The sequence below is a fragment of the Cyprinus carpio genome, chromosome B14 (genome assembly GCF_018340385.1).
Source record: "Cyprinus carpio isolate SPL01 chromosome B14, ASM1834038v1, whole genome shotgun sequence".
Taxonomy (NCBI): Eukaryota; Metazoa; Chordata; class Actinopteri; order Cypriniformes; family Cyprinidae; genus Cyprinus; species Cyprinus carpio.
In genome coordinates, this window is record NC_056610.1 from 4,440,269 (window position 1) to 4,466,664 (window position 26,396).

General features: G+C 36.2%; 1 protein-coding gene across 2 annotated transcripts in view; it reads right to left on the bottom strand.

Annotated features, from left to right (window-relative positions):
- Nucleotides 1-26,396, bottom strand: part of LOC109102894 (alpha-1,3-mannosyl-glycoprotein 4-beta-N-acetylglucosaminyltransferase B) — a 114,085-nt gene that overhangs the window by 45,238 nt on the left and 42,451 nt on the right. The window lies entirely within an intron of this gene.

Below are 26,396 nucleotides of genomic sequence, written 5' to 3' on the forward strand. Positions count from 1 at the left end.
CCTATATTTAACAACATGTTTGTTTTTCGGATGGTAATAAGGATGACAAGTGTAAAAAATGAGAGAATATTTTGAGTCTCCTCCTCTCTTCTTCTCTGTGCCCTTTAAAGGGCTGGAACTGCACTTGTTTACATTTAAACACTCCAGTTTTCATAGACAGTGAGAGAATAGAGCTGGTGTCATGTAACCGGCCAGTCATTCATGACATTTAAATAAGTGTTTTAGTGAGGTTGCCTGTTTTCTCCATGTCTCGGGTCATAACCTTTCTTAACGGGCGATCAATGTTCCTGACCCCAGAGGTCAACATACAAATCTGTTCTTTCAACCCTCAAATACAGATGCATTTAAAGAAAAAATCTGTTTAGATGTTATGTTTACTCACCTTCAGGTAATTAATCTATAAAAATGTAATGGCACTTAATAATAAGGTTCCATTTGTTAACATTATTTAACTACATTAGTTAACATAAAAAAATACTTTAACGACACTTAATCTTAGTTAATGTTGATTGCAACATTTACTTATATATTAATAAAATGAAAAGTAGTATCTATAAATGTTAGTTAATGGACCTGAGCTGACAATTAATAGCTGTATTTTTATTAACTAACATTAATTAAGAGTAATAAATACTGTAACAAATGAATTGCTCATTGTTAGATAATGTTAATTTATGCATTAAATATATTTAACAAATGCAACCTTATTGTTAAGTGTTACTAATGTAATGCTCAGTATTTTTATGTGAAACTGACAGCACAAGATCAACCTGAAAGAGTGTATTCATGTGAGAAATGAATACATTATATTAAATTTAATATGAATTTTTAACAAACAAAAACAAATACATGCATACATAAGTGTGTGCGTAACATTACCACATAAAATACATAAGTACGTACTATTTTTAATATTCACGCCTTCAAACTCCTGCTATTGGACGATGTGTGGAGCTGGAGTCATCAGTGTTTATATTGTGAAAAACGGCCTATGAATATCTCACTATTGTCTCTGGGTATTTAGCTGAGACAGAAGAAAGTATTTTAACATCAAAAAAATTAAACACTTTCACCTGTGTAGTGACACCACTGCCAGCATATAAGATTCCTCATTTTCTCATCTAACCGACTGAGCTCATTTTTGTTCTTTCTTTGGCCTCAACAAACTCTAGAAATGAAAGAATCATGAGGATTTATGCTTTGTGGGATAATCCTGAGCAGGCAGGCTTTTTCTGGGAGAAATGCCCACTCTCAGCGCACACACACCCCGTAATGCCATCGGAGTCCAAAGCCCTTGTGTAATCTGAAATTACACCGCTCCACACAAGTGCAATCCAATCCACACTTCAGACTGGGGAGGAGAGGTACATATAATACCCTGTAGAGTGAGATAATCTACTGATGTACTGATGACATCTTCACTATGATCCCTACACTCGATTACTGCTGAGTGCTGGTGGCCTCTCATAAAGATGGAGAGTCAGAGGCACACCCTTATAAAGAGTGTGTGCAGATATACACAAACACATGTATTACAGCATGTACACTGTATCTATTATTATAAACAAAAGGAGATGGATTCAGATGGATTGGAAAAAACGGAGTACAGGATCAAATATATTGCATAGAGAAGCCTTTTGTGAGATCAAAGACAGATAGTAAAAGATTAACTATAAAAAATCAGTTACACAAAACACAAAACAACAACACAAAACATCAAAAATGCACAAAACAACAACAACAACACAAACAATAAAAAACAAATTTATACTAAATATAATTTATTATTATTCCTTTTATTTTTTCATACGGTTTAGGGTCAAATGTGTCCAGGATATGCTTTTTGACAGGTTTCATGAGATTTGCCCTTCCCTTATCAAGTTGAGAATCTGTACTTGTCTGCAAATAGCTGCATTGGCGTGTCATGGAGATGGCCGGCAAGTGTACTGACGTGCTCAAAAAGGACTTTGATCAAGCTCAGCATGTCTCTGTGTAAATTGGACACACAACAGTGTGTGTTTGTCCTTGCTGCAGTGCATTTGGCTGCGTTCATCTTATTAAAGAGAAGTCTTAAGACAGCTGTGACATCTCGCCAAGCTTTGCTGTCACACTGATGCTGAAGCGAGTGAACAAATACAGATGAGAAATGTGAGGGTGCTTAGCCTGGTTTAGTCGTCAAAACAATTTAACAGCATAGTCATGGCCATTATGACACCTGGCGGTGCGAGACAACCTGCTGCTTAAGACTGTCTGTGTGTGTGTGTGTGTGTGTGTGTGTGTATAGAGGTGAGAGAGGACCAGACGAAGAGAGGTCAAAACTCACACTTCCATCAGTCTCTAATGGAGCTGCCCTTGATTCGCTCTAACATCAATTTGTTTACTTCCTTCTTTCATGGAAATGTGCTGGTTTATTGCAGAAGAGAAGAAAAGAAAGGGGGTTTTGAAAGCATAAAAGAAAGTGTTGCCTGTAATTTACTAAAGCTCACAAAGTGACTTAATGAATTACTTCACAGATTTTGACGCTCTCTTCTGCTTGCATCTTTAGCAGGTCAAAAATAATTCATCCTGAAATTCATTACTGAAAAACAGAAGTCCCTGAGCAATGATGCCAGAACGTTTGAAAGGCTTTACAAAAATACTCCAATTGTGATAATTCCACTGCTCTGAAATGTCTTCTAATTAAAACTGCATGCACTGGGCGGTTTCCAAGACTCATCTCCCACATGCTTAATTATCTCATTTAGATCATTATAATTATCTTAATATCTTGAGCTCATTTAATTGTGTTGGCTTGAAAATTTCTGAAAAGATTTGAGGCAAATCTAAAAGATACCACCATGCAACAATGAAAAGGAACTCAATTTTCACATCTGAAGAAGATGTGAGTGGTACCTGCACAGATACTTCAACATTGATAATAATAATAAATGTTTCTTGAGCAGCACGTCAGAGTGATTTCTGAAGGATCATGTGACACTAATGACCGGAGTAGTGATGATTCAGCTTTTATTTTACAGTATAATAAAAAAAAGAAAACATTTATTTTTAATTGCAACAATATTTCACAATATTATGGTTTTAACTGTTTTTTGATCAATTAAATGTATCCTTGGTGGTCCAAGACTTTTTTTTAGAAACATATTATTATTATTATCATTATTATTATTTATGAGAAATAATAGTGATTAGAGATAATAGTAAATGTATAATAATAAAGATTAGAATCTTAGAAAGGGTGTGTGTGTGTACCAAATTAACCATATTTTAACACACATTTCTACCCAGACATGAGCTAAATCAGACAAAATCTCTTTTTACAGATGTCCTCATTTATATATATATATATATATATATATATATATATATATATATATATATATATATATATATATATATATATATATATATATATATATATATAAATATTATATATTTTAATTATTTATATATATAATATATAATTTTAATGCAAATATTCATAAGGTTTTCTGTTAGGATTAGGGTTAGATTACTGTATGCATAACTAGCTATACAAAAACAATTGAAATCTTAATGCAAATTTTGCATTTAGATTTAGTCAAGTAAATCAGTTTGTGTGTGTGTGTATGTGTGCGCGTGTAAATGTAGTCTAGACAGTATCAGGCTGTCAGAAATCCCCTTGAGTCTCTCAATTTCCATCTTACTGAGTATATTTTTGTCTTTCATTTGGCCTGTTCTCTTTGCTTTCATTTTGTAAAGTGGCTTGGATTCCTGCCTGGCTTTTTCATAATGGGCAAAATCCATACAGATCCGGAAACCAGATCATATCATCCGTTTGAGCGGAACAATGACGTATTAAATACAATCCTCTTGTACTGGCACTCTAGTCCTATAAATGATATGGAATATGGAAATTCGGACTCCGTGTGTGAATGACCAGCATCTTTAACAGGTCCATAAAGAGAATAAGGGAGTAAGTGGTGAAAACAGAAAGGCCTTGGCTTGTTGAATCACTGCTGCAGCGGTTGAGTGTCAGTAGAGAGGTCACACACAGAAAGCATTTGAAAGGCCAGGCACAACAGGTCAGCTCAGATCCAGCACACAGAAACAGACCCAGTGACATTTTCCCAGGGCAGAGCAGCGGCGCGGGGGTCTCAGAGGCCAGGTCCACCACAAATAATCAAAACAACAATTCAGTTCGGGTTCATCCACAAGAAAGGCTAGAGTTATGAAAAAACAGCTTTAATCTCATCCAAGAGCTTAACGGGAGAAATGCGCTTTATGTGAAGTTCTGTTTATCCAAGCTTTGAATAATGTCTGACTAGGGCTGCAACAAATGATCGATAAAATGGAAATAACTGACAACAAATTTGATTATTAATTGATCACGTCTGTGCATGGAAAACATCCAAGTCACAAGTCACTTTACAGTAACTTGAATAAGACATATCTAGAAAACAGCAGAGGACACAAAGTGAGCTGCTGCAGGGAAAGAGCTGACCCAAGTTGTTCATGAAATGAAAATGCTTTATATTATGAGCTTCCAACAAACTCAAAAGCATATAGTTGCTTGTCTTGTCAGGTATTCTGGCAATCCACATTGTTTTTGATGCATGTTTTCCTTGTGCAAAAAGGAAAGAAATTCACAGGTATTGCCACTTTGCATAAAGGTGTGTCTTGAGCTCCTGACATCAAGTGAGTCTCTGTTAAACATCACAGACTTCACAAACAAGCATGTACACATCAAACAGAGGGACTACTGTAATGCCTGTCAAGATTATAGTCTGTTTTGGTTTAGTTTTTCCGTGTTTACTCTGTTGCCGTCTTTCTTTCACACACCTGATTCTGCTTTCCCTGATTACTTTCCCTGTGTATTTATGCCGAGTTTCCTTTGTTGCATCGTCTGGTTTCATTTATGGATGCATTTACACATACTTTCAGGTGGATGTGTATTGACAATGAATAGATTATTTTCATTGGCATTAAAGTGAAATTGACATGGGAGCCAGAGAAAAATTTCAGACGGCACTTAGGAGGTTTTTGAATCTGAATTCTTCATATCTACGATTTAATTAGAAATGAGAATTCTTTAGGAAATGTGTTTAATTGTCATGAAAATAATGTCAAGGTTAAAAGAAGTCTTAATGGTCCCAAGGACAGCTTGAAATGTGTTGTTTTGTCTTGTGATTTCAAACGGAATATTGGTCATTGCAAAGACAAGACGACAGAGATTCTGCTCTGAGCAGTTCACATCCAACAACTCAGAAACTCAGAAAAAATAGTTTCTATGGCAATGCCAGTGGGTCAAGGTTTGTGTGGATGGCAGGGTCCAGCAGATGCACCAACTGCCACAATTCTGTCTCTGTATTCATGGACGCTTATTCAAAATTTACTGTGTATTTCAGTCAAATACATTCCTTTGCAAGAGACATGACAAGTGGAACTTTTCTTTAGGCATCAGTCTTTTCATAATGTTATTTTATGTGAAGGTAACACTTTAGTTTGGGGACCATTTCTCAATATTAACTCAATGTTTATTAGAATGCATATTACTAGTATGGTTGTTTATTAGTAGTTATATAGCACATATTAATGTATTATTCTGCATGACTATTGTCTACATCCCTTAATCTGACGCCATAACTAAATTTAGCAACTACCTTACTAACTATCACTAAGTCATAGTCATAGTTAATAGTCTAAAGTCATAGTTAATAATTAGTAAATAGTGAGAACTGGACCCCAAACTAAAGTGTGATTAGTCAGATGGATGCACTGAAAAAAAAAGATTCATTAAATTTACTCAATTTTTTAAAGATTTCAATCAATTTATTTAGCTACATTTTAATAAACAAATTTAGTTGACTTACTTTCAAAATTATTTTATTTAAATGTAGCTAAAATAAATTGTTTGCAACCACTTACCTTAAAAAAAAAAAGAATTAGCATAATTTTCCCCCCATGTGACTGGTTCAAAACATTAGACAATGCAAACAATAAATGTGTTTTATCGGATTGCAGTGCATCTTGAACTTGTGTTTTTTGTTGGATCTGGCAGCTTTGAGCAGCATGTTCTTATCCAGTACGTGTCTAGAAGAAGTGCTGGCTGTCCTAGCTGTATTTAACATTTGATGAGGTCCACGCGTATTCCTTTGCTCTGTGGAAGAAAAAACCCTCTCTATGCATACAATGGTTCTTGCTAGAACGTGATGGCTGTGCAAATAGATTTTTAAACATCGCATTTTCTATAATTATGCTTTCTTAATGAACTTTCAGAGAAAAAAAATATATAATACAGACATAACTGTAATGCAGGTCATCCCTTATGTCTTGTAGGATGTGGAACAAAGCTCTCAACTGACTTTGTTGCTGATGACAGAGAAATAATACATAAATCATTTCATTTTTCCACCTCTAAATACTCGTGCAAAATTTTTAAGAACAAAAAAATTATGCAAGGTAACAATATCATGGCATTACAAAACATAGCATATTGAAGACGCCACTGCCAAGATGGTTATTTTTACATGACATCACAACAGTTTTTAAAAAAAGACACTTCTGTTCAGCCTTCATCATGCATGTCTTCACTGAGTGCTTTATGAAATCAGACTCTACATGACTGACAGCCCAAAGAGAGAGAGAGAGAGAGAGAGAGAGAGAGAGAGAGAGAGAGAGAGAGAGAGAGAGAGAGAGCTCTGACTAATCCTATGACTCGGATGTGTAAGAAAAACTGAATAAAACATGATTTCTTCATCCATGTGCTGCTGCTGTATCAGTTTATAAGGTCACTGAGGTTTAAATGCAGGAGGAAAACAAGCACAGAGTGAGTCAGACTTTTACAGTAACCGCTGCACATTTACATGAGTACAGTAGATGATACGTGTGTGTGTGTGTGTGTGAATATGATCATATCACAGATCAGAATCACAAACACATGCAGTATGCATGCTTACGTCAGCATGAAAAAAATTGACAAATTGCCTTGAAATATACAGGAAATATTTCCAAAAGATCAGGCTTAAAATGCAATATGACACTGGCTGTTGCTGCAGTAGTGAATATGATATTTATATGATATTCAGTAGTATAGCATCATGTAACAGTGGGTATTCTCCAGGAATACATTAACAGATCGATCTGACAGCATGAGACATATAGTGTGACGTCATTATATCATGATGAGACCGTGATAAGTGATCACAGCAGTGACTGTGTGAATATTACAATCAGTCCCAATGCAGTCATAAACCACTCAAGCATGTTGTTATAAAGCAGAGGGCCTATATCCCCCTTAACTGTAGTAAAATCACTTTAATTCAAAGTCTCTTGTGGCTGTTTGCTTTTATATGGTAACACTTCACAATTAGGTAACAATAACTAACAAAGAGAAATACATTTGTTACAATGCTTACTAATCTTTGTTAATGTTAGTTATTAGCTCATGTTAGCTCAGGTCCATAAAATAAAATTAAGAGACACAACTTTGTTTTCATTTATGTATTAGAAAATGATGAAATTAACATTAACATTAATAAATGCTTTAGAAGTATCAAGTGAGTAAATACGGTCAACTAATGTTAACAAACCATATTGTAAAGTGTTAATTGAAAAGGGTCTGCCAACTGATGAAAACTGATCAAATACTTAAAAATGAAGAAAAACAAGCAATTTAAATCACAGGAGACAAAACATTTATAAAACTGGTGATAATAGCAATGTTTACTTTTATTACACATGTGCATGCACACAGGGTTTACACACATATGTGTGCATACACTCAGTTATTAGTGAAAGACAACCAATAACTCTGAGTGTTCAAACAGTGATCTAACACATCTAATAGCATAACAAATTACATTCAGCAGAACAATCATCTCTACATTATCATCCTCCAAATGAAAATAACCATCCTAATGCACCACTCCCTTACACATCATTACACACTGATTCGGCTCTCTCTCTCTCTCACACACACACACACACACACACACACACACACACACACACACACACACACAGCTAAGTAGTAAAAGCCATCAGCTATAATCCAGCTTAGTAAACAACTAAAAGAGCCGCTATCAAATCACTCTCAAATCCAGTCTAACTGCTCTTCACGCATACACAGACACACACTTTTAACGAGCCGTGCTCATTGTTTCATCTCATGAGGCTGATTATGAGGTTGTAAACTCTGAGGTGTTATGAAGCAACATTACAGTCATCTTATTAAAACATCAGCAACAGACAGCACTTCCAGCTCGTCTCACAGCCCTGCGTGTAGAAATATGTGTGGAGAGACGTCTAAAGCGCCTGTTCTCAAAAGTTGCCATGGAGGATTGCTATAAATTGGATATGAATAATATCAAAGTGTAAAATTAAGCATTTACATGCACTACAGGGGTTTAAATCAATTTCTATTTGCCTGTATATGCACACACCCACATCCTCACACATACAGCAGCAGCCCACTGAGTGATAAATAACAGATTTCTGCACTACTCCACACATATTCGTGCCCTCACACACACACACACAGACTACAGCTCCATTACGGCCATCTCTCCACACACTTCCCCACAGGAGGAAAATGAGACACCAGGCAGGTCTTGAGTGTGTGTCCTGTAGGTTGCACTGCCGGGAAGCTCTTGAACAATGACGCCGTTCACCACACAAATGACGGTGATTACCGTTAACATTAGAGAGACTTTACCCAGGAGAAGCGATCAGAGATCAGTTTGCTTTACCACAAATCCAATCCCTCATACTTCCTCCAATATATTTATTTCTTACAGAAATATATCTGTATGTGCAAAAATATGCACACATTCAAATGTTTGGGTTCAGTAAGATTTTTCATGCTTTTTAAAGAAGTCTCTTATGCTCATCAAAGCTGCATTAATTTATTTTATTACTGCAATTTAAAGTAACTGTTTTTTTATTTTAATATACTCTGGAATGTAATTTATCCCTGTAATACAATGCTGAATTTTCAGCATCATTACTCCAATCTTCAGTGTCATATCCTTTAGAAATCAGTCAAATGTGCTGATTTATCATCAATGTTGGAAAATTTTTACAATTATTTTTAAACTTTTTTTTTTTTTATTCAAAATAGATTTTCTAACAATAAAAGTCTTTACTATCACTTATCATCGATTTAACCCATCCTTGCTAAATAAAATATTAAAGTATTAATTTCTTTCAAAAATAGAAAGGAAAAAAAATATTGACCCCAAACTTTTTGAACGGTAAATATTTTGATATTGACATTCTTGATGGTCTCAGTAAGCTAGCATTTACTTTTTTCTTTTCTTTTCAATAAATGGCAGATACTATTCATTTATAACTATTCTGTTAAAAAATGAGAAAAACAAAAATAAATGTAAAACTAAAATAAATATTCACAAAAATTACAATGTACATTGATTTTTTATATACATCAAAGTTGAATAAAGTAAAATTTAGTATAGTAATGTAATTTTAATGTACAGTAAAGTTTCAATTTTGCTTTAAAAGTATAATTTATAATGTCTGAATTAGATTAAAAAATGTGAATATGAATAAGACTGATAATTGCATTCATATAGGATCTTTTTAGTATCTAGCATTAAGTATGCTGATATTATAAATCTAGTCAATATTAACACATTATACATTATAAAATCGTGTTTCAGTAATTAGTCATAACATACAAAAAAAGGTTTACATTATCAGTCAAAATGATTTCATTGTAAGCATCTCTAACTCTAGATAGAAGCATCAGTGAACCAATGAATTCTAAATCTATCTATATATTAAGTAAAAACACATAAGATTTATAACATACAGTAGATTTCTAACATCAACCATCACATCGGCCGTAACATACAAATAATTATCCGTTATTGATAAAATGACAAACTTCTATCATTTTAAAGGTTTTTCAGCCACATGGATAGATTTAATAAACTCGTAGGCTCAGTTATGGGCCAGTATAATGCGGTGTAATGGCACTGTTATCTCTTTAGCACATTTGGACATTCGCTGAGTGATTCTTTCAGCTAAGACACTGGAGGAAAGGAGATCAGATTAGTAAAGAGTGAGAGGGATCAGCTCTTTGATAATGGCTTATATCAGAGCTGTAAGGTCAGACACTTCCACGTTTACAGCTTTGAGCACTCAAACAGAGCAGATCAGTACTGACTCAGCTGCTGATACAAGGGATTTATACTGCATGTGTGTGTGAGTAACATAACTGAGAACAAAACCAAGTGATGTACGAAAGATGATATTCTGACAGCAGGACATGTTTTGCTTTATCAAGAGATCCGCAGAATTTCTCAAGTGTGCAGACTGGAGCAGTGAGACGTTATGTGTTTGAAACACAGAGAGAAGAAAGTATGGAGGAAAGCCCAGAGTAAGGTTTTATTCTGTTATATGTCGCAGGATGAAAGAGACAAACACTCAAGACTGTTCAGCACATCATATGCTGGGGGCAGGTTTAGTGCGAGGGTATATAAATCTGCTTACAATAGTTAATCAGTCATTTTTAATGGGGGAAATGACAATGGATTTTTCAGAGGTGGTACTGCTAAAGAAAACTATACCTGAAAGTTAAAAAAAAATCCACTTTCCGTCCTTTTAAAGGAATAAAATATATTCAATTCAATTCAGCAACTGAAGTTTTTTTTTGAGGAAGTGTGTCGTGCTCAAGGTGATTCTCATTTGGACTCCAAAAATAAGGGTTCTTTATTGGTATCATTGGTTCCATAAAGAACCCATAACCTCCATGCAACTTTTTCACTGAACAAAAGGCTCTTTATAGCAAAAAGGTTCTTCAGATTATTCAAATATTTTTTTTAATTGCTTTTAAGAACTTTTTACAAAAAAGTTCTTTGGACAACCCAAAACAGGTTTTCTTGCATCGCTAGTTTTTTTTTTAGTTTTTTTTATTCATTTATATGAACGTGGGTCAAATAGTTATGGCAACTATAAATATTTTTTGGGACTTCAGACAGATGTCAAAGAAAAAGACCAATGCACACAACATTATACATACTTTTGTACATTCGTGCATTGTGCGCAAAGAAAACAATGTATATGAACTCTTCAGGTGTGTGGATTTGTGAACTGAATGTGTGGATCTGCTGTGCATATTTCTGGATTCCTATGTGCATCAGTTGTATTCATTGTGAGCATGTGTTGGAGGTTATGATACTGTCTTCACTCAATATGTGTCTAGTCAACTGCAAATGCAAGTTCTCTGGCTAAATATCAATATCAGGCAACATTTACACGAAAACCTGGATAATTTCTCACATGTACATGCAGCTTTGACACTCCATGTTATCTCATGTTATTTGATTTGTTAAAGTGACAGTTTCTGTTCAGATTTCTGCTGCATGCTCCATACTAGCATACTACTCGTATGGTTTTGAATTCATCTCCTGCTTACTGAGCTGACGTTACTTCTTGGGTGATGTGAGGACGCATACTACATTTATGTGCAAACTCGCATACTGTTATATATGATGGAAACTCATTCTCTTTGGCTGTATATATTCTGGCCTTTCACAAAAGTAAAAAAAAAAACTGTGCAACCACAGATGCAGACGATCCCGCTACATTTATGTGCAAAATCGCACATCTTTGTAGGCTAAAGAGACAAGAAAAAAAATCCTTTACATTTTCCTAAAAAATATTTATTTAACCACCACCCTCTCTCAAATTACACTTCCGTACTTAGTCACTAAGATTCTAGACCACTGTCTTGCTTTTTTCTTATGAAACAAATGATCTGCACTCTCCCACATGTAAATGTATTGCTAAATTTGTATGCAATAAAATCAATAAGCATCAACTGGTTTTTCATATTACCCTGTGACACAATACAGATAACACAATAGCACTGCTAATGGACATAATTCCTGTTGAATGAGGATATGAGTATAGATTTACTAATGCTCTCTGACTGAGTTATTATTGCTGTCATGTGGTAATCAACACAAATTTAATGAAGATGCACTCACTTCTGCACTAATAGGGAAATAAAATGGGACCACATCCTTTTGTGTGTGTGTGTGTGTGTGTGTGTGTCAAAGAAGGGGCAGCAGCCAAACTACTCTATGTAAATTTTCAGTCCTAAAGAAACATTGTTGCTATGGTAACAGGGACAGAAGACAATAATTTTCAAAAGACAAACATTAAACCAGACAAAACACGCAGCCCACACACAGTGACCAAAAAACAAAAATAGTCCAAACTAAACAACAATTTCTAAAGAGTAGAGTTGCACAAAAGTGACTGCCACAATGCAAGTAAGGGACATTCTCATTAGAACCATCATTCCCCGAAAATCTGTATTAGGGATGTTCATTTTAACCGAAATTTGACCGATTAATACAATCAGTTAAACGCTTTAAAAAGTCATTTATTTATTTATTTTTTGAGTAATTTATCAAAATATTTAAAAAGGTTTGCTGCATGGTTAAAATATGCTACATATATAAAAAATATTTGTTTTTAGAGAAAAAAAAAGTATTTTATCATTTCATTCAGAAATAGGACTAATGCCAACGCGAAATGTTTACAAACATTATAATAAACACTGTAAACATAGCTAGGCTATTTTAGTTCCCCTCACTCCACAACTAATCCTTTCAATTAACAGTATTTGGAAAAGAACAAAAATTACAAATATAAGAAACTTTAGCAATATAAACGACAAGCCAAAGCGATTTAATTTAGGCTAAAACGAAACTGAAGCCAACGTTGGGTCTCTCATTCGCCACAAAATTAAATGTGTCGGTATTCGCGATGTATTTGAATAACAAATTATTATTTTTTATGTACTTCACTCGCATTCCAATATCCATGTATAACAAAATGTTTTGCATAACATCACAGAGGTATGGTGATTTTTAGTATTTTTTTTTTATATGTTTGACTGACTGCATTTTATTATGATAATGAACTGCATTGTCAAGGTTATGCTTAACTGGGTGCACGGCTGCAATCACTTGAATTAGCAACTACTTTTAGTCATAATTGGAATTGTAAAGTTTGCCTTTATTTGTGTACATTCACAATAAAAACTAATCTTTGTGCTTTTGTAAAAAAAGGTTAAAGACAAATAGGATGCCACTTTCTGCCATCTGGTTTCCTTTCGAGCAGCACAAAAATGAACAAAAACTTTGCATACTAGGCTTCTTGCTGCACAGTTTTTCTTTCGTTTTCTTGATTTATTAAGTAAAAATATATTTCTCGTATAGGCCTATTTATTCGTTATATATATAGCCTAGCTTTATTATTTTTTATCCACTCGCAGAAGCACTGCAGGTGCGTGATGTGATATGAAGAACATGTGAATCCTCATGTTCTGTTTTTTGCTGCTTTTTGAGCATGTAAAATTAATCCCCAGGTAACAAATGTTAGTATTTTAAATGGGTCACAGACACTTATCCTTTCTAATTTAATTCAATTCTAATTTAAAATAACCTTGTCGAAAAACCAAAAAAAAAAACAAAAAAAACGCAGATTAAGAAAAAAAAATAAAATTAACATCCAAAACTTTACATTCACCTTAATCACACACTATTAAACAATTTACTATAAGCATCAGTTCTCACTATTAACTAGTTGTTTATTAGCATGCATGATACTAATATATTGGCTGTTTATTAGTACTTAAAGCACATATGATGGCTTATTCTGCATGACCGTATTATAGATCCTACTCAATAACTTTACTACCTTACTAACTATTAATAAGCAGCACATTAGGAGTTTATTAAGGCAAAAGTCATAGTTATTAGCTAGTTCACAGTGAAAATTGGTCCCTAAATTGTTACCTGAATATATTTGAAATGATATCAACACTAACATTAATAATCCATTTTAGGATTTCAGGAGAGCTTTAGGATTGTAAGACTATGGATACACACAGACATACACACAGGCTCATGCACATACACACACACGTGCGCCATTTTCACAGGACTCAATCTCATTAAAGTGACTGAAGTGCACTGGATCCGCTGATCTCTTTAAAATTACTGACAAAGAGGTCAAATGGAAGAAAATTTCTCAGATGATTTTTTTTCCTGCTTGTTGTATGTTACATTTAGAGCACCTTAAGTTTAATTTCAGGTGATAATAGCAAATCTGCATGCATAAGATAAAAAAAAAAAGATTTGAGCATGAGAAGAAAAAAAAAAAAACATCACAAATTTTCACAAACACATATATTCTATATCTGGGTTAATCAACAGGAGGTGGAAAAAATTATGCTAAATACAAATTATAACAACAAAAATAAAGTCAGTCACCTGTAGGGCTGGACCAGAATATTTGATTATTCAATTATTCAAATATTCGTTCGGTGGGTTGGCATTCGATTTTCAATTTTGAGATTCGAATAATCTTTTTTTTTTTTTTTGAGCACCTGGCATCCCCGCGAAACGGTCTTCATTCGCACTTGAATATAGCGTTTTTTTTTTACTATCGGGACGAATGGTTCTAAGGACTGTCATGTACGGTTACAGTTGTATTTCCACGTGAGTCTGGTATGGCGTGGCACGGTTACAAACCGTCGTCTGCCCGTAATTCTAGGCACGGTTAGACAGCCGTGCTGTCAGAGTGCGTGTGCTTGACTTCGACACTCTGTTGCTTGGCTACCAGTTTCTCCAATCAGCCAAGTAAACAGTTAACGTTATGCTACGTTCAATATAAAAAAGAAAAAAAAATGTCTTGAGACAGTTCGGTCTGTGGAGGAAACATCTGCGCTTATTGATATTATACCTGTCGTCGCCTTCTGTTTATTTTATTTTTCACGTAAAGAGTTGTCTTTTTTTTCTGTTATTGAACAAAGTAAATATCAGATAAAAAAGGAGTCCCAAAAACAGAAATATCTGATCATCGTCCATATCGCTGTTTATATTACACTTGCGTTACCAAGGCAAGGACTGGCACATTTGTATTGCATTCCAAAGATCTCTGTTATCAGCACCACAGTGGAAAGTGAAACCGTATCTGTGCTGACTGGCCCGGATCGGCACGGAATGGAACTGTTAAGCAAAGAGAACCGATCGGCCTGATAGTAGAAAAGCGGCTTATGAATCGCCCATGAGTGAACGTCATGATTCAGTTCATCTGGAAGAGAAGACAAAAATGCAGAAGACCTCAGCTGTGTGGGAGCACTTTAAATTGCGTGAGGACAAGACAAAGGCAGTGTGCCAGATGCGATTTCAAACTGGCCTACCACAACAGCACATCAAGTTTGAGTTCTGTAAGTAGTAGGCTACGTAAATGTTGTTGCATTTATCCTCCATGCAGTAATTTTACACATGATAAAAACGTGCACTTATGATTCTTCTGCATAATCTGACTTTGCTGCAGCCTGGAATTGAACTGCTGGTTTCGTCTGGTCAGAGGAGAACTGGCCCCCCTGACTGAGCCTGGTTTCTCCCAAGGTTTTTTCTCCATTCTGTCACTGATGGAGTTTTGGTTCCTTGCCGCTGTTGCATCTGGCTTGCTTAGTTGGGGACACTTCATTTACAGCGATATCGTTGACTTGATTGCAAATTATTGCACAGATACCATTTAAACTGAACTGAGCTGCATGATGACATCACTGAATTCAATGATGAACTGCCTTTAACTGTCATTTTGCATTATTGATACACTGTTTTCCTAATTAATGTTGTTCAGTTGCTTTGACGCAATCTTTTTTGTTTAAAGCGCTATATAAATAAAGATGACTTGACTTGACTTAATTTGCTTGGAAAATACTTGTGAATACCATATATAAAAAAAAAAAGAAAAAAAAAAAAAAGTGCAGTAGCCAAGCCTAATAATTTGTCTATATTAAAATGGGGGCAGCTGTGGCCTAATGGTAAGAGAATTGGACTTGTAACCAGAAAGTCGCAGGTTCGAGTCTCGGTGCTGGCAGGAGTTGTAGGTGGTTGGGGAATGAATGAACAGTGCTCTCTTCCACCCTCAATACCCATGGCTGAAGTGCCCTTGAGCAAGGCACTAAACCCCCAGTTGTTCCCCGGGCGCTGGATATATAGCTGCACACTGCTCCGGGTGTGTGTTCACGGTGTGTTCACATATCACTGATGTGTGCACTTGGATGGGTTAAATGCAGAGCACCAATTCCGAGTATGGGTTACCATACTTGGCAAATGTCACAACTTTCACTTTTCACTTAAAAGTACTGCTCTTAACAGACCTGTGTGTTTTGTATCACTAGTGCAGTGTCCGTTCTCGGAGCATATAAGCCCTGCTCGGATGAGGCGCACCGCTTCCAGGCTCACGCTGTTCTGAAGTTATTAAAAGTTTATTCCTTCTGAACGTGTCGCGTGTCCATATTGCACCAAAATGCGATACTGCACTCCCTTGGGTCCGCAGTAACACACCCGCCACGCGTGAAGTCGAATGTATGATTGGTTCTCGACGACATAAAAATGCAAACAGACAGATACACAGAGATCCCTGCCTTTATTAGAGAAAAGAATATGTTCAGCCCCTTCCTCCGAAGCTTCGAATATTCGGTGTTGATTACTATCGAAGCTTCGAAGCTCAAAAAATGGTATTCGAACCAGCCCTAGTCACCTGGTAGTCAACTTAGATGGATGTCAAGACAGACTCCTTGACTTTAAAAAGTCCATGAACAAAACTATACATGATTAGAGGAAAAACTACCCAGTCTCTATGAAATATAGTTTCACTATATGAAATATTGCCTTGAAACCATCAAAAGAAGGAGGACATTTAGAAAGAAAACTGTTGTGTCATGTTAATAATGATGAATTTTTGTAAAGTTTTGTAACATTTGTAACAATTCTGAAGTTGTGTCGACTCAGTTGATGCCCACTGTAACGTGTCCTGCAGCAAAAACAGTTTTAGAAGTACTGCTCTATATTATGGCCCTGAGATGCCGAGCTCCTCCTGGGAGGTAAATTGAAGTTGGCATTACGATCTGGAAACCGTTGAGTGCCTATCAGTCAAACATTCAATCTCATATCTGCCAAATGCCTCCGGCTGCCACATACTGCGTGGACAAACTGACTTCAGATCAGTCAAATCACTGTGCAGTGAAGCACTCTCATCTTAAGAGGGAGAAGCTAGTATTAAACAATTGTGAAGTAGCTGAGTTAAGAAGGGCCTCGAAAATCAAGGATTTCTCTACATTCCTTTAATCTGAAGAACACATGGCCCTCACACTGGAAAAACAGCCACTCTGGAATAAAGAGGGATTGTTGGGAAGCAGATGATGGAGAATGACCATTGGCTGGTTCTAAGGTAAGACTTTCATCCCTACTCCACACCGCTGGCACACATTAAAGAAATGTGTTTTGAGATCTGCTCTTCAGAGGTCTGACTATGAGGTCAATGTTTTGAAAAGAGCTTTGTGAAGTCCCCCGTATGTGTGTATTTATACCTGATCCACTTTCACACTGTCCAGATGTGACTTTTGCAACTTAAAACAGTCACAGAGCGAGTTTGTGGAAAGACGATTATTGGAATAGATCAATCAGAAATGAAAATTCTGTCATCATTCACCCCCTCATGTCTTTCCAAACAGGTTTTAGGCAATATGAGGGGGTGAATGATCAGAATTTTTATTTTTGGATGAACTATCCCTTTAAAACTCACATGATAAAGTTTTGAGATCTATCACCGTATCTCCTCCTCCATCTCACTTTTCATCCTACACCACCTTGCACTGAAACGGCTCCACCTGCTTCCACATAAACACTGAACTGAGCACAAGGTGCACATGTCAGACAGAGTTTGGCAGATATTTTTGCTAAGCTCTTACCCAGCTGAGACTGCACTCAATACAGCAAGTGAATTCAATTAAACTGAAGTCCAAGACACGGAACACAAACTTTAAATGTGTTTAGCCGAGGTCCCAATTCTACAGAGTGCAGCCCTTTTGCATTAAGAAAATACAACCAAACTGCAGTAAATCAAGTTGGAGGGCGCTGGGAGAAGCAGCGTTGCGTAAAATCTGATTGTCTGTGCAGGGCGAAGCTACCAGGTTGGAGAATTTTAGAAGAAAAATGATTTGCTCCAGAAGCAGCCATAAAGGGACAAAGATGGCCCCGAAATAACTTAAACACATACACAAACTCTATAAAAATAATACACGGGAAATATCAGATTATAAAAAAATTCCTGTAACCTAAGTATTAAACTTTGGCATGCAAAGGCCTGTTCACACCAAGGTTGATAATGACAATGAAAACTATGAAGTTTTTAATAATCCTCCTAATTCTATGAAAACAGGGAAGTCCTCACCACAACTCAGAATCTGCATGACTTTAAAGAATTTGAGCATTTGACACATTTCTCTTCAAATGACAAAACGAAATTTGGGTCAACATTTACTCATCATCATGTCATTGCGATGATGAGTGACTTTATTTCCTTTGTCGAACACAAATGTGTGTGAGGAACAGGCCAAAATTTAAATCTTATTCAATATGCACACATCATAAATGATTATGAGACATATGAGAATGAATGTCAAAATAAAATGAATGGTACCAGAGGTATAATCGGTATCAGAGATGGTGTGATGCATTTTAAAATATACTATTTGAATGAACATTAAGACTTTTGTGTACATTTTTGTCTATCACATGATTTGGAATAAAGTGCATAAGATCAGCATTTACTGAGCTGCCATTTTTGGTGCTCAACAGTCCTCTGGTCCCCATTCACTTCAAATTAATATGGAAAGGAGCAGCATGAACATTCTACGAAACGTCCCCTTTTTTAAAAAAATTTTTTTTTTTGGCAAAATGTTACTTTAATACTGCTATAGTCATCACTCTTGTCAGTGTAAACCATAGGGAAATCCATTTCTCCATGAGGTGAATTAAAGAATAAAGCTGGAAACTCCCTGTGGGGTTCATATCACAAAACATATGCCATACACCAGTCAGTCATATCGCATTAACAGAACAAACAAATAAATGAATAAACTGACAAACAATCAGGACTTGGGTTCATTTTAGTAAATACCTTGGTGGCACTTAGCCAAGGTGATGGCGGCTCATGAGAAATTGTGGACCTGTGCCACCTGCTGCATACACACACGAGAGAATGATGCAGCTGTTCAATAAAACCAAATGAAGCAAAGCACACATATGCATACAAAACCCTTCCCAATGACATATTCTTGTGATTTGACATGTTTTCTTTCTTGTGCACTTAAAATATCACATACAATATACTACAGAAATAGTATGAGTTGCAAACAGTCACAGTACTGCATTTAACTGGGTAAATAGAAATGGCCATGGTATGTCTGTCTGTTTGTGTTTGTGTGTGTGAGTGTGTCAAAGAGAGAGAGAGAGAGAGAGAGAGAGAGAGAGAGAGAGAGAGAGAGAGAGAGAGAGAGAGAGAGAGAGAGAGAGAGAGACTGACTGTCATTAGCTCATGCTGAATGCTCTTGTGGTTTTGTGGTAATTTTAAAGAGCAAATCGCAGCACAGTATAAAGCTTTTATTGAAGAGCTAGAGCGCATTAAAAAGCCCAGCTGCTTTTTGATTTGCCATTAATCACAATGATCACACACATACACACACATAAAAAAACTCACATGCACCATAGCATATCACAATTGACCTAGACAAAACTCCAGTGTGAACTTGTGCATTTTTTTCTAGCACAGGGTTTAATTCAGAGTCACAGATGTATTGGCTGTGACAAGTACACATTGAGGGTTAGTGAGATGTGAAAATGTCCACCCTCTGCCAGGCAGATGAGCTTGATAGATAGAGAGAGAAAAACACTCTAGTTCTGTTCTGTAAACCTACACTTTTAAAGGGGTCATATGATGGTTTTTTAAAGATCATTATTTTGTGTATTTGGTGTAACAGAATATGTTGACATGATTTAATGTTCAAAAAACACATTATTTTTCAAATACTGTCCATTATTGTAGGTCCTCTGTGCCCCACCACTCTCAAACGAGTCATTTTCTACAAAATCTCTCTCTCTCACACACACGATGTGCAAAGCTCTGCATTTGAAGTGTCAATAGCAAATATTTAAACTAATAATAAAACATACTTACAGTAGCTGATTTAGAAGCACCAGATTGTTGTAGCAAAGTCAGAATGACCTCCTCTCCTAGGTTCACGAAACGGTCGTCCATAAAATGCGTTGCTGTTCTGTTTTAAATAATCTTAAAGCTTCCTAAATGCATCTACTTTCAGAAGGCCAAATAAAGTGCTTTTGCTTTCGCCTAGAAACACAGCATCTCCCGGACATGGCTGCTTCAACACTAACTGCGGTTACAGAAACCATGCCTTCTTTCTTTGCGTGATCATTTTGGGAACATTACGCAAATATTTCCACATAGTGACGTAGATATGTGTGGGCATGTTTGAATGAGCTGTTTTAGGGGGACTTAAGACAGAGTCTTAACTCTGATACAGAATATCTCTTTGGTTTTGAGATTTTAGTCTTTACAACTTCAGGGATCTTATCTATGCACAATCAGCTTGTAACACTCCAAAGAGAATGAAAAACTTGAAATCGCATCATATGAACCCTTTAAATTACATACACAATGTCAGAGATGTAAACTCATTAGGTGAAAAAAGTGATGAAGATGCACATTTCAATTCAATGCAGTGCTATCTCACTCTCTTTAGCATGACCTAGAGAGAGTTCTGCACTCTTGTGAAATCTCCCATTATAATCAATGAAGCAGTTTACACTGGACAATAAATCTCCTTGTTTCCACAGTTTGTTTGCTATAATGAAAGCATTCACAAGCATTTAGAACTGAGATGGTTCAGCAATACAAGTGGTACAGAAAGGATTTTGACTAACACTTCTGATTGGTCACAGACATGTCTGTGGTTGGCTACAATGTTCAATGTTGCAAAAACACATTGTAAATAGAAATATATTGTATGCCTTTTTTAAACAGAAACCAGAGTGTATAAATATTTTGTGAAGCTAAAACATTCTGAAGGTAGAACGCTGTGCTAGAATTATGTGAATCTAGAGCATTGTGAAGCTAGAATGTTGTGACGCTAGAGCCATGTGAAACTAGAACACTCTGAAGGTTGAATGTTGTGCTAGAATGATGTGAATCTAGCTTTGTGAAGCTTGAATGTTGTGCTAGAATGTTTTTAATTTAGAACAATGTAAAACTAAAGTGCTGTGAAGCTTGAAAATTGTGAAGCTAGAGCAATGTGTTAGAATGTTGTGAAACTAGAACACTGTGCTAGAATGATGTGAATCTAGATCGTTATGAAACTAGACCAATGTGCTAGAATGTTGTAAAGCTATTGTGCTAGAATGATGTGTATCTAGATCACTGTGATGCTAAAGCAATGTGCCAGAATGTTGGGAAGCTATAACACTGTGCTAGAATGATGTGAATCTAAATCATTGTGATGCTAAAGCAATGTGCCAGAATGTTGGGAAGCTAGAACACTGTGCTAGAATGATGTGAATCTAGATTGTTATGAAACTAGACCAATGTGCTAGAATGTTGTAAAGCTAGAACATTGTGCTAGAATGATGTGTATCTAGAGCAATGAAGCAATGTGTTAGAATGTTGTGAAACTAGAACATTGTGCTAGAATGATGTGAATCTAGATCATTGTGATGCTAAAGCAATGTGCCAGAATGTTGGGAAGCTAGAACACTGTGCTAGAATGATGTGAATCTAAATCATTGTGATGCTAAAGCAATGTGCCAGAATGTTGGGAAGCTAGGACACTGTGCTAGAATGATGTGACTCTAGATCGTTGTGAAGCTAGACCAATGTGCCAGAATCCGGCATGTGATCAGCTAGAGACAAAAAAAGAAGGAAAATCTGACCACGCCCCCAGCACCTATTATTAAAAATATATATTTTAGCACATTAAAAGATATATCTTATATTGTAATACATACTATTGTCCTGTAAAAAATAAAAAGCAGCATTTAATAATCATGACAACAATATAATAATATATTATAATAACGTATTATAATATATTATAGTAAAGTATATAGAATTATTATTATTATTAAAGTACCTGCCAAAAGTTTGCAAACATTACAATTATTAATGATTTTGAAATAACTATTTTCTGCTCATCAAGGCTGAATTTATTTGATCAAAATAAAGTAAAAAACAAAAATATTATTACAAATACAAAAAAAGTTTTCAATTTTAATACATTATTAAATGTTGTTATTCCTGTGATGCAAAGCAGAATTTTCTTCATCATTACTCCAGTTTTCAGTGTCACATGATTTATCTAGATCATTGTGAAGCTAGAGCATTGTGCCAGAATGTTGTGAAGCTAGAACACCGTGCTAGAATGATGTGAATCTAGATCATTGTGAAGCTAGAACACTGTGCTAGAATTATGTGAATGTAGATTGTTGTGAAACTAGAGCAATGCACTAAAATGTTGTAAAGCTAGAACATTGTGCTAGAATGATGTGAATCTACATTGTTGTGAAAATAGAGCAACGCACCAGAATGTTTTGAAGCTAAAACTTTGTGCTACAAGGATGTGAATCTAGAGCACTGAAGCTAGAGCATTGTTAGAATGATGTGAATCTAGAGCACTGAAGCTAGAGCATTGTTAGAATGATGTGAATCTAGAGCACTGAAGCTAGAGCATTGTTAGAATGATGTGAATCTAGAGCACTGAAGCTAGAGCATTGTGTTAGAATGATGTGAATCTAGATCGTTGTGAAGCTAGAGCAATGTGCTAGAATGTTGTGAAGCTAGAACACTGTGCTAAAATGAGGTGTATCTAGAGCACTGAAGCTAGAACATTGTGCTAGAATGATGTGAATCTAGATCCTTGTGAAGCTTGAGCAATGTGCCAGAATGTTGTGAAGCTTATTTTTCAGAATAATATATTTTGCAACATCACGGATATTCCCAAACTTTTAAGCCCGCGACCCCCATGATAAATGCGCTGCTGCCCCGCGACCCCCCCCCCTCCCCTATTATTTTTCAGAATAATATATTTTGCAACATCACGGATATATATATATATATATATATATATATATATATATATATATATATATATATATATATATATATATATATATATATTTTTTTTTTTTTTTTTTTTTTTTTTTTTTTGTATCAGAATTTTCCTGCAAACACCATTCAACAAGTATTGAATTAACCCTTTCACACGTAAGTTTAAAATATTCTGGCTGACCCCCAGCGTGAGTTTTTCAAGGCGATCGTTATTTAGATGTGTCACTTTATGGTTTCCATGGTGACGCGTCATTGCTTGTCACGTGACACACCGCAGAAACAACAGAACTGAATGAATGATCTGCTTTTATGTCATTTTTCCTTTTTTTTATTCAAAATATTCACAAATTTGTTAGATATGGCATGAAATAGCTGATATTCCGATTTTCAAATATATGCAAGTGGAAGTGTTTTGTTTGTTTAAACACCTTTATAACGATCGCGTTAGCTGTATGCGCGACGGCATCTTAGTCTGTGCCGCAGACGCAGTTCAGAGAATCGGATCTGTTGGATTTACAACACGTGAATTCATCCACTTCTCCCGAAATACATAAAAGTAAGTGGATGGTGTGGGAGAATAATAGTGTAAACTTTAAAGTTACTTACACAATGTGTATCTGATATGCATAAAACGTGTCTAATTATAATGGAAAGGATTATTATTGCCTCGTCCTTTGACATCAGTGTGTATTTTACAAACTCTAAATGTATTTGTTTTTTTTGTACTTATATGGTCTGAAACCTAAAATAAACATTATGTGGTTGAAAACACTGAAAAGTTCTGATGACAGCTCTGAGCGCGCCTGTCACTGGCTCAGCGCCAGCCAACGCGCGAGAGCATATTTGAATTTCACGTCATGCACTGACCGGTGTGATCGTACACTCCAGGGACCAGCCTAGACTGATCACACCGGTGTGATCGTACGTGCGAAAAGGTTAAATTAATTGCAACAAAAATATATAGGGCCTATATATTTTTTTCAAAAATATATAGGGCCTATATATTTTTTCCACTTTTTTTATAGAAATCATCTCGCGACCCCTGCGCCGGGGTCCCGCGACCCCCCGGGGGTCGCGACCCCACTTGGGAACCATGTGATCTAGAGGACTTAAGCTAGAGCATTGTGTTAGAATGATTTGAATCTAGATCGTTGTGAAGCTAGAGCAATGTGCTAGAATGTTGTGAAGCTAGAACACTGTGCTAAAATGAGGTATATCTAGAGCACTGAAGCTAGAACATTGTGCTAGAATGATGTGAATCTAGATCCTTGTGAAGCTTGAGCAATGTGCCAGAATGTTGTGAAGCTATAACACTGCTAGAATGATGTGAATCTAGAGCACTGAAGCTAGAGCATTGTGTTAGAATGATGTGAATCTAGATCGTTGTGAAGCTAGAGCAATGTGCTAGAATGTTGTGAAACTAGAACATTGTGCTAGAATGATGTGAATCTAGATCACTGTGATGCTAAAGTCAATGTGCCAGAATATTGGGAAGCTAGAACACTGCTAGAATGATGTGAATCTAGAGCACTGAAGCTAGACCTTGTGCTAGAATGATGTGAATCTAGTTTTGTGAAGCTTGAACGTTGTGCTAGAATGTTTTTAATTTAGAACAATGTAAAGCTAAAGTGCTGTGAAGCTTGAACATTGTGAAGCTAGAGCAATGTGTTAGAATGTTGTGAAGCTAGAACACTGTGCTAGAATGATGTGAATCTAGATCATTGTGAAGCTAGAACACTGTGCTAGAATTATGTGAATGTAGATTGTTGTGAAACTAGAGCAATGCACTAAAATGTTGTAAAGCTAGAACATTGTGCTAGAATGATGTGAATCTACATTGTTGTGAAAATAGAGCAACGCACCAGAATGTTTTGAAGCTAAAACTTTGTGCTACAAGGATGTGAATCTAGAGCACTGAAGCTAGAGCATTGTTAGAATGATGTGAATCTAGAGCACTGAAGCTAGAGCATTGTTAGAATGATGTGAATCTAGAGCACTGAAGCTAGAGCATTGTGTTAGAATGATGTGAATCTAGATCGTTGTGAAGCTAGAGCAATGTGCTAGAATGTTGTGAAGCTAGAACACTGTGCTAAAATGAGGTGTATCTAGAGCACTGAAGCTAGAACATTGTGCTAGAATGATGTGAATCTAGATCCTTGTGAAGCTTGAGCAATGTGCCAGAATGTTGTGAAGCTATAACACTGCTAGAATGATGTGAATCTAGAGCACTGAAGCTAGAGCATTGTGTTAGAATGATGTGAATCTAGATCGTTGTGAAGCTAGAGCAATGTGCTAGAATGTTGTAAAGCTAGAACACTGTGCTAAAATGAGGTATATCTAGAGCACTGAAGCTAGAACATTGTGCTAGAATGATGTGAATCTAGATCCTTGTGAAGCTTGAGCAATGTGCCAGAATGTTGTGAAGCTATAACACTGCTAGAATGATGTGAATCTAGAGCACTGAATCTAGATCATTGTGTTAGAATGATGTGAATCTAGATCGTTGTGAAGCTAGAGCAATGTGCTAGAATGTTGTGAAACTAGAACATTGTGCTAGAATGATGTGAATCTAGATCACTGTGATGCTAAAGCAATGTGCCAGAATATTGGGAAGCTAGAACACTGCTAGAATGATGTGAATCTAGAGCACTGAAGCTAGACCTTGTGCTAGAATGATGTGAATCTAGTTTTGTGAAGCTTGAACGTTGTGCTAGAATGTTTTTAATTTAGATCAATGTAAAGCTAAAGTGCTGTGAAGCTTGAACATTGTGAAGCTAGAGCAATGTGTTAGAATGTTGTGAAACTAGAACATTGTGTTAGAATGTGTAGTATCTAGAGCACTGACGCTAGAACATTGTGCTAGAATGATGTGACTCTAGATCATTGTGAAGCTAGAGCAATATGCTAGAATGTTGTGAAGCTAGATCATTGTGCTACAATGATGTGAATCTAGAGCACTGAAGCTAGAGCACTGTGTTAGAATGATGTGAATGTAGACTGTTGTGAAACTAGAGCAATGTGCAAGAATGTTGTGAATCTAGATTGTTGTGAAACTAGTGCAATGTGAAGTGACATACAGCCAAGTATGCTCTGCATTTAACCCATCCAAAGTGCACACACACAGCAGTGAACACACACACACACCGTGAACACACACCCAAAGCAGTGGGCAGCCATTTATGCTGCGGCACCCGGGGAGCAGTTGGGGGTTCAGTGCCTTGCTCAAGGTCACCTCAGTCGTGGTATTGCCGGCCTGAGACTCGAACCCACAACCTTAGGGCTAGGAGTCAAACTCTTTAAACACTAGGCCACGACTTCATGTGCTAGAATGTTGTCAAGCTAAAATGTTGTGCTAGAATGTTTTGAAGCTAGAGCAAATTGAAGCTAGAGTTGCTGTGAAGCTT